An 8,394-nucleotide genomic window follows, 5' to 3' on the forward strand; every position below is an offset into this window, starting at 1 on the left:
AGAAGATCCTAATTTTATTTAATTTATTTAGATTAATTCAGTTTATGCAAGAAATAATTTTTTATTGACTCAAATTGTAGTTTAAATAAATATTATTCAAAGTAATTTTTTGAACCCTTGGCCCATATCATTTTCTATCTCGTGTTTGTTATTAAAGTTCTTGATATAATATAAATTATGGAAATGATTCCAGCTTTAACTTAAATTCTCAGGGAGGATAATAAAATATTGAAGTAATCCGATAGCCACTCCTCTATTCTAATTCTATGACCGCGATACGGTCGATCGTTTAACGCAACACTCTCTTTTCCGATCAATTCGAAATAATGAAGCGAAGAACACACGGCGCCCGCACGAATCGCGCGAAACATTTCACGGTTCGGCGAACGAAATTCCAGGAATTCCCCTGTTTAAGCACGCTACTTCACATGCGACTGCAGCTACAATCACATAGCGCGGGATCCGATGTCGATATCCTGTTGATCGACGAGCGTCAATCCCGGTTAAGTATTCGTATTGCAGAACGCATTATATTAATTGGCCTCATGACATTTACGAGCGCCGATTTAACGAACGAGAACTTTCCTGTTTCTGGAGAGGATCTGAACGCGTTACTCTCGCTGTACCCTCGCTACATTATTGAAAGTCCCACTTCCGCCGACACGGTTCCAATTTCCAAATGCCTATCTCTTGTTCGTCAATGGACGACCGAAAGTGACGAGCGGTTAACGGTGTATCTTTGGCGTAACATCGATCGACGATCTCCCATCGATCGTTGCGCGGGCCTACGATACTGCAATTATCGGATTGAAGACCGTCGACGACCCTACGAATGCATAATTAACTGGGAACAAGGTTGCAGTGACGCCAAAATTGCCGCTCGCATTGCAACCTAAATACCTCGACTGAAACTTTATCGGTCAGATTCCCGGCCTCTTGACAATTTACGAAGAGATTTCGGAGAATTTTGGGATTTTGCGAAATCTGCATGGAAAAGATTATTTTTACGATAATAATGTTATTTGCGTAGATTCTTTTTTCAGTTTGAATATAAATCTGTCTTTTTCTTTACTCGTTACAGATCGATTTTTCAAATGTCCTTTTAAGTATTCTTTTTGAAAGGGATAGACGAAAGCTGTTACACATGTATATGCGATAATGTCTTACAAAATGCAACAAATTATTAGAAGTAATCAAAATGATAATGAATAGACGAGAAGAAGAAAGAAGTTATTAAAATATTCATGAATCTCTTTTAGGATTCCGATCTTTTTCACAGAGTTTTCTTTGTTTTACGACATTTTTCTTTAAAAAGTGATACATCTTTCAAAATATAATCACCTTTTCACAGATCTTATTATCAAATTTATTTATAGAGCAGTAATATTTGTATCACGAGTATTTGTATTTCTTCAAAGATGGTAATTTTCTCGTACATGGGAAAACTTTCGCGTAATGAGCCGTTGACCCAACGACACACGCAAACACAGGTTAATGGTCTTCGCTCATGAACGATCCCGGACAGAAGTATGCGACGGTGAAAACATTCAGCTCGCGTAGTCCAGGTCAATATGGGGTTTAGAGTCACGTCGGTAGTACCGTGAAAGAACCGCAAATAATGATCCTTCCTTTCACGCAAAATGGGTCTCGCCCAGGAGTCACTTTAAATAACACTTATCGTTACTGGCACATGAACAATCGAGCAATATCACTATACAGAAAGCACGTTAATGCGTCGTGATAAAAATCGCAGTCTCTTTAAAGGTTAGATAAAAGGTTAGATAAAAATAAAAATATAAATTAGAATAAAAATAAACAAGGTAATAAAGTTATGTAGGGTTAATAATCCGGTGATGTTATAATCACGGACTTTATTTAATATACAAAATGATAAGGAGATATATGTGGCGACTATGAACCGAGTTTCCTTACTTTCGTTGAGTTTCTTTTGTTATCAAGTTCGGTCATTTTACTTAAATCTGAAAATCATCTCGCGATCATTTCGCGGTGAACAATGAAAGTGCGCGCCTGTATCGTGCGTTCATCGCTCCGCGAAAGAGCGTCGTGGTTGCCGTAATATACGGCGCGCCATGCTTACGGTCGTTACAATATACATACATATGTACATACATTCATATATATATTTTTTTCATGTATTGCATATTCGGGGACATAATTTTAAAAATGCAATATATTTAAAATAAAAAGTTTTATTTCATAAACAATACATTTAAGAAAAGTTTTGTATATAATTCTGTATATAAATTCTGCATATATTTCTGAACATAAACTCTCTGCACCGAAAAGAAATGTTGAAGTATGGAGAACCAAATATTTCTCGTAACGTTTTCTTCGATATTTTGATTATAAAAAAATTTGGTATAAGTCAAATAATTGATACATATTATGTTACGTTATGTTTTAAAATGCTTTGACATACAAATTATATTAATAGTTAGAGCAAATAGTTACAGCAAATATCCATTGTTATTATTGAAGCATTTTCGTCATATTATTATATACTTTTATAGAACAGATAAATTTATTGTCCTTTTATTTTAAAGGTAGTTTCTTGTGTGATTTCACATATTTACCTTTATTTTGTAAAAACATGAGAACAATGTAAAATAAAAATATTATTACTTGGATTTATATAATATAAATAGCGTTTTATTTTAAATAAACACACACACTCTCTTAGCGCTTTTTTATCCTTAAAAAAAAGATAATTTTGTTTAGTTATCACACATTTTATAGTATTAATAAGCATTTTATTTTATAGAATATATACATAACTTTCTTTGCAATAAAAGATTCTTATAGGTATGTTTTTTATTCTTAATGTTTAATTAATTAATTGTATTATACATATATATGTATATATATATATATATATATATATATATATAAAGTTATAGATTCTCTATCGTTTTATTCACACTAAAGAAAATTTATTTATGAAATTATATTTGTTATAATTGGTGTTCTTTTATTATAGAAAATACAGCGTTTAGAATTAGACATAATTAATTTGTATATATTTGTATAAGCAATTTGAAAGTAATGAGAGATGTTTGATGATGCATATAACCAGAATAAGATTAATCTAGACGTGTATTTGTTAATCCTTTGATTGCGAAACTTATGTGTACACGGAGCTACGTGGCTCAAAGTTAAATGACTCAATATCACTCGTAATATGCCCTCGGTTTGCGCAATAGCACATGCCATTATGTGTACGTGCTATCAAAAACACAATCGTACTCGTCACGAATCGTATTTACACATCTATAAACGTTGAAAAAACTCTTTAGCGATTGCCTTTGAATACATTAGGCAATTTAATGTCATACGTACGCATCTGATAGACAACGAACGAGACTTAAATTCAAGGTACACGTAATTTAAGAAGTTCAAGAAGTCGCGATTACAGGTCCTCTTCTCGCGGAGAATAGTTGCCACGCACATAACGACGTCGTCGATTTAAAGTTTAAACGCACCTCTGCCTCTGCACGCACATTTGCGTGCCGTGCGCTTTCTCGTCAATTCTCGCATGCTCTCGGACGCCGCCGTCCGTGAACCTTCCCGGTAACATCTCGTAAACCCAATTGCGTCTCTCGCCGGAGACTTCAATACCCCTACGTCGCGGCCTTATTGATCCATTAGCTATTTACGACTCGTTTTCTAAAACATTCCTAGGGCGTTTAACAGGCAATCGGCTGGCGTGTCTCTCAAATCGAAAGCCGTTTTCTCCGCGAATCGCATCTGCTTGAAGCGACCGCGCGCGATTGGTCTCGTGAGACAGATTGGCGACACCGTTTCCGAGATCTTTTTTTCCCGCGGGCCGTAACGGTGCCCATTGTGTTAAAGATAGCTCGAGGGACTCTGGGAAGCTCACGCATTTGCCGGAAAATATGCACATGCGAGAGTCGCGCTGGTAAAAGCGGGTTACATTACAATTACAACGGAAATATATCCCGCATCGTCCTACATTTTCCGGCGCGCACATGGCGTCCCAGAATCAGTGTTTGTTAACACAACTGAAATTAACTTTGGAAATTTGTATATTAGAAATCTAATTGGCGAAAGTTTTCATATTCCATGATGATCTCGCTCGGCACTTCTATAAGTTCCTTCATATTTTGTCCAAACTTTTTATTCTTCTAAGACTATTTTCGACTTTCTGTTGTTTAGTTCATTTAAATTTCTCGCGCTGGAAAATTCCATTTCTTCGAAGGAAGAAGCAAAAAAAAAATCAACGTCCCCGGCAGCTTGATGGGGAAATAGGTTTAATCTTGCTTTCAAGCCACATATATGTATAGGAACACCGACCAGCCTCGTGACCAAGTTCAGGGCTAACAAGTCTCACTCCGTCTCACCTCCCTTGCCCGTCCGGAGAGTAAATGGCCCACCGTTCCTTTGCGTAAGAGACGCCTCTTGCAACCTCTTCTTCTCACTGACGATTCTCCTACCATTTTCTCAACAAGTTCGAGTGGCCGGTTCAGTCTGCTATTCATTCATCTTTGTTTTATTCTCCGTGTTTCCGAACTCGCTTTTTTTCCATTACATTAATACTTACATTCAAGCTTCTTTACTTACAAATGTAATCAAGCGACGCGATAGTGGCGCGACGAAGTACATACATAAAAAATCGTGATGCACGACGCAAACTTCACTACGCAAATGTCACGTCGCTACTAAGCTTTCTGGAATTTAGCTGTCAGTGAATCTGACATTCACTTTCAGTTAAAAAATCTTAGAAACTAAAATCATAATAAAAAATCTAATGGCAATTTTATTATACTAGACCACAACATTGCGCGCGCTTCGCGCGCGCCACTTAGCATTTTTATATTGAACATTGCACTTTTTTTTCTTCTGTAATATTACTCTCACACACTTTATCATATTTAATGCCCTTCTCTATCTCACGCTCTTTCTCCCACTCTCTAAATTATTAATTATAATATTAATGATATTAATTATATTATTTTCATATTGTTCAATATTACTCTTACACTTTACTTTCTTATTTAATCCTCTTCTTTATCTCTCACGCTCTCCCACTCTCCTCCCTCCACCCCTCTCTCACTCACTAAACACAAATTAGTGATTATATTATATTTTCATGTTTCTTAACATCACTCTTACATACTTTATCTCCATACTTAATCCCCTTTAAATAAATTAAAAATTATAATATATTATATGTAATGTTACCTGTTAATTTTCAATCAATTTTCAAAACTTTCACTTTCTGGCGAACTCTTTAGAAAATTATTGTACGCGTCCGGAACTATAGGAAAACTGTGTTAAAATAAATAGAATTCTCGATATTCGATTAGCATTTCCCGTCAACCCTCAAAATTCAAGTTTTCCGGAAAATATAATTGTTTAAAAAATGTTTTAATTAATTATATCACCTGAATTTTATAGCAAATTATTGTACGCGTCCGGAACTATGTGAGAATTACGTTAAAATAATTAGATCAGTCGATATTTGATTAGCATTTCAAGTCTAGCTTTAAAAATTCAAGTTTTCCGGGCAAAATAATTGTTTAAAAAATGTTTTTATTAATTATAACACCGTAACTTTCCAAAAACTATTGTACGCGTCCAGAACTATATGAAAACTGCGTTAAAATAAATAGAACTGTTGATATTCGATTTGCATTTCACGTCTAGCCCACAAAATTCAAGTTTTTCGGGCAAAATAATTGTTTAAAAGATGTTTTAATTATTTATATTACCAAAACTCTTTAGAAAATTATTGAACGCGTATGAAACTATATGAGAACTGCGTTAAAATAAATAAAACTGTCGATATTCGATTAGCATTTCACGTCTAGTCCTCAAAAATCAAGTTTTCCGGGAAAAATAACTGTTTAAACAATGTTTTAATTAATTAAAACACCGTATATTTTTAAAAAACTATTGTACGCGTCCAAAACTATATGAAAAATGCGTTTAAATAAATAGAACTGTTGATATTCAATTAGCATTTCACGTCTAGCTCTCAAAATTCAAGTTTTTCGGGTGAAATAATTGTTTAAAAAATGTTTTAATTAATTATATTACCGGAACTCTTTAGAAACTTATTGTACGCGTCCGGAACTATATGAGAATTGCGTTAAAATAAATAGAACTGTCGATATTTGAACAGCATCTCACCTTTAGCCCTCAAAAGTCAAGTTTTTCGGGCAAAATAATTGTTTAAAAAATGTTCTAATTAATTATTTCACCTGAACTTTATAAAAACATATTGTAAGCGTCCCGAACTATATGAGAATTACGTTAAAATAATTAGATCTGTCGATATTCGATTAGCACTTGTCGTGTAGCCTTAGAAATTCAAGTTTTTCAAGCAAAATAATTGTTTAAAAAATGTTCTAATTAATTATATCACCGGAACTTTACAGAAACATATTGTACGCGTCCCGAACTATATGAGAATTACGTTAAAATAAATAGATCTGTCGATATTCAAATAGCACTTAACGTATAGCCTTAGAAGTTCAAGTTTTTTAGGCAAAATAATTGTTTAAAAAATGTTTTAATTAATTATATCACCTGAACTTTATAGAAACATATTGTTAGCGTCCCGAACTATATGAGAATTACGTTAAAATAATTAGATCTGTCGATATTCGATTAGCACTTGTCGTGTAGCCTCAAAAATTCAAGTTTTTCGGGCAAAATAATTGTTTAAAAAATGTTTTAATTAATTATAACGCCGTAACTCTTTAAAAAACCATTATACGCGTACAGAACTATATGAAAACTGCGTTGAAATAGACATAATTGTCAATATTCGATTTGCATTTCACGTCTAGCCCAAAAATTCAAGTTTTTCGGGCAAAATAATTGTTTAAAAAATGTTCTAATTAATTATATCACCGGAACTTTATAGAAACATATTGTACGCGTCCCGAACTATATGAGAATTACGTTAAAATAATTAGATCTGTCGATATTCGATTAGCACTTGTCGTGTAGCCTTAGAAATTCAAGTTTTTCAAGCAAAATAATTGTTTAAAAAATGTTCTAATTAATTATATCACCGGAACTTTACAGAAACATATTGTAAGCGTCCCGAACTATATGAGAATTACGTTAAAATAATTAGATCTGTCGATATTCGATTAGCACTTGTCGTGTAGCCTTAGAAATTCAAGTTTTTCAAGCATAATAATTGTTTAAAAAATGTTCTAATTAATTATATCACCGGAACTTTATAGAAACATATTGTACGCGTCCCGAACTATATGAGAATTACGTTAAAATAAATAGATCTGTCGATATTCAAATAGCACTTGACGTGTAGCCTTAGAAATTCAAGTTTTTCGGGCAAAATAATTGTTTAAAAAATGTTCTAATTAATTATATCACCGGAACTTTACAGAAACATATTGTACGCGTCCCGAACTATATGAGAATTACGTTAAAATAAATAGATCTGTCGATATTCAAATAGCACTTGACGTGTAGTCTTAGAAATTCAAGTTTTTCGGGCAAAATAATTGTTTAAAAAATGTTCTAATTAATTATATCACCGGAACTTTACAGAAACATATTGTACGCGTCCCGAACTATATGAGAATTACGTTAAAATAATTAGATCTGTCGATATTCGATTAGCACTTGTCGTGTAGCCTTAGAAATTCAAGTTTTTCAAGCATAATAATTGTTTAAAAAATGTTCTAATTAATTATATCACCGGAACTTTATAGAAACATATTGTACGCGTCCCGAACTATATGAGAATTACGTTAAAATAATTAGATCTGTCGATATTCGATTAGCACTTGACGTGTAGCCTTAGAAATTCAAGTTTTTCGGGCAAAATAATTGTTTAAAAAATGTTCTAATTAATTATATCACCTGAATTTTATACAAACATATTGTACGCGTCCCGAACTATATGAGAATTACGTTAAAATAATTAGATCTGTCGATATTTGATTAGCACTTGTCGTGTAGCCTTAGAAATTCAAGTTTTTCAAGCAAAATAATTGTTTAAAAAATGTTCTAATTAATTATATCACCGGAACTTTACAGAAACATATTGTATGCGTCCCGAACTATATGAGAATTACGTCCAAATAAATAGATCTGTCGATATTCGATTAGCACTTGTTGTGCAGCCTTAGAAATTCAAGTTTTTCAAGCAAAATAATTGTTTAAAAAATGTTTTAATTAATTATATCACCTGAACTTTATAGAAACATATTGTACGCGTTCCGAACTATATGAGAATTACGTTAAAATACATAGATCTGTCGATATTCGATTAGCACTTGTCGTGTAGCCGCAAAAATTCAAGTTTTTTGGGCAAAATAATTGTTTAAAAAATGTTTTAATTAATTATATCACCTGAACTTTATAGAAACATAT

This window comes from Monomorium pharaonis, chromosome 8, assembly GCF_013373865.1.
Source record: "Monomorium pharaonis isolate MP-MQ-018 chromosome 8, ASM1337386v2, whole genome shotgun sequence".
Classification (NCBI taxonomy): Eukaryota; Metazoa; Arthropoda; class Insecta; order Hymenoptera; family Formicidae; genus Monomorium; species Monomorium pharaonis.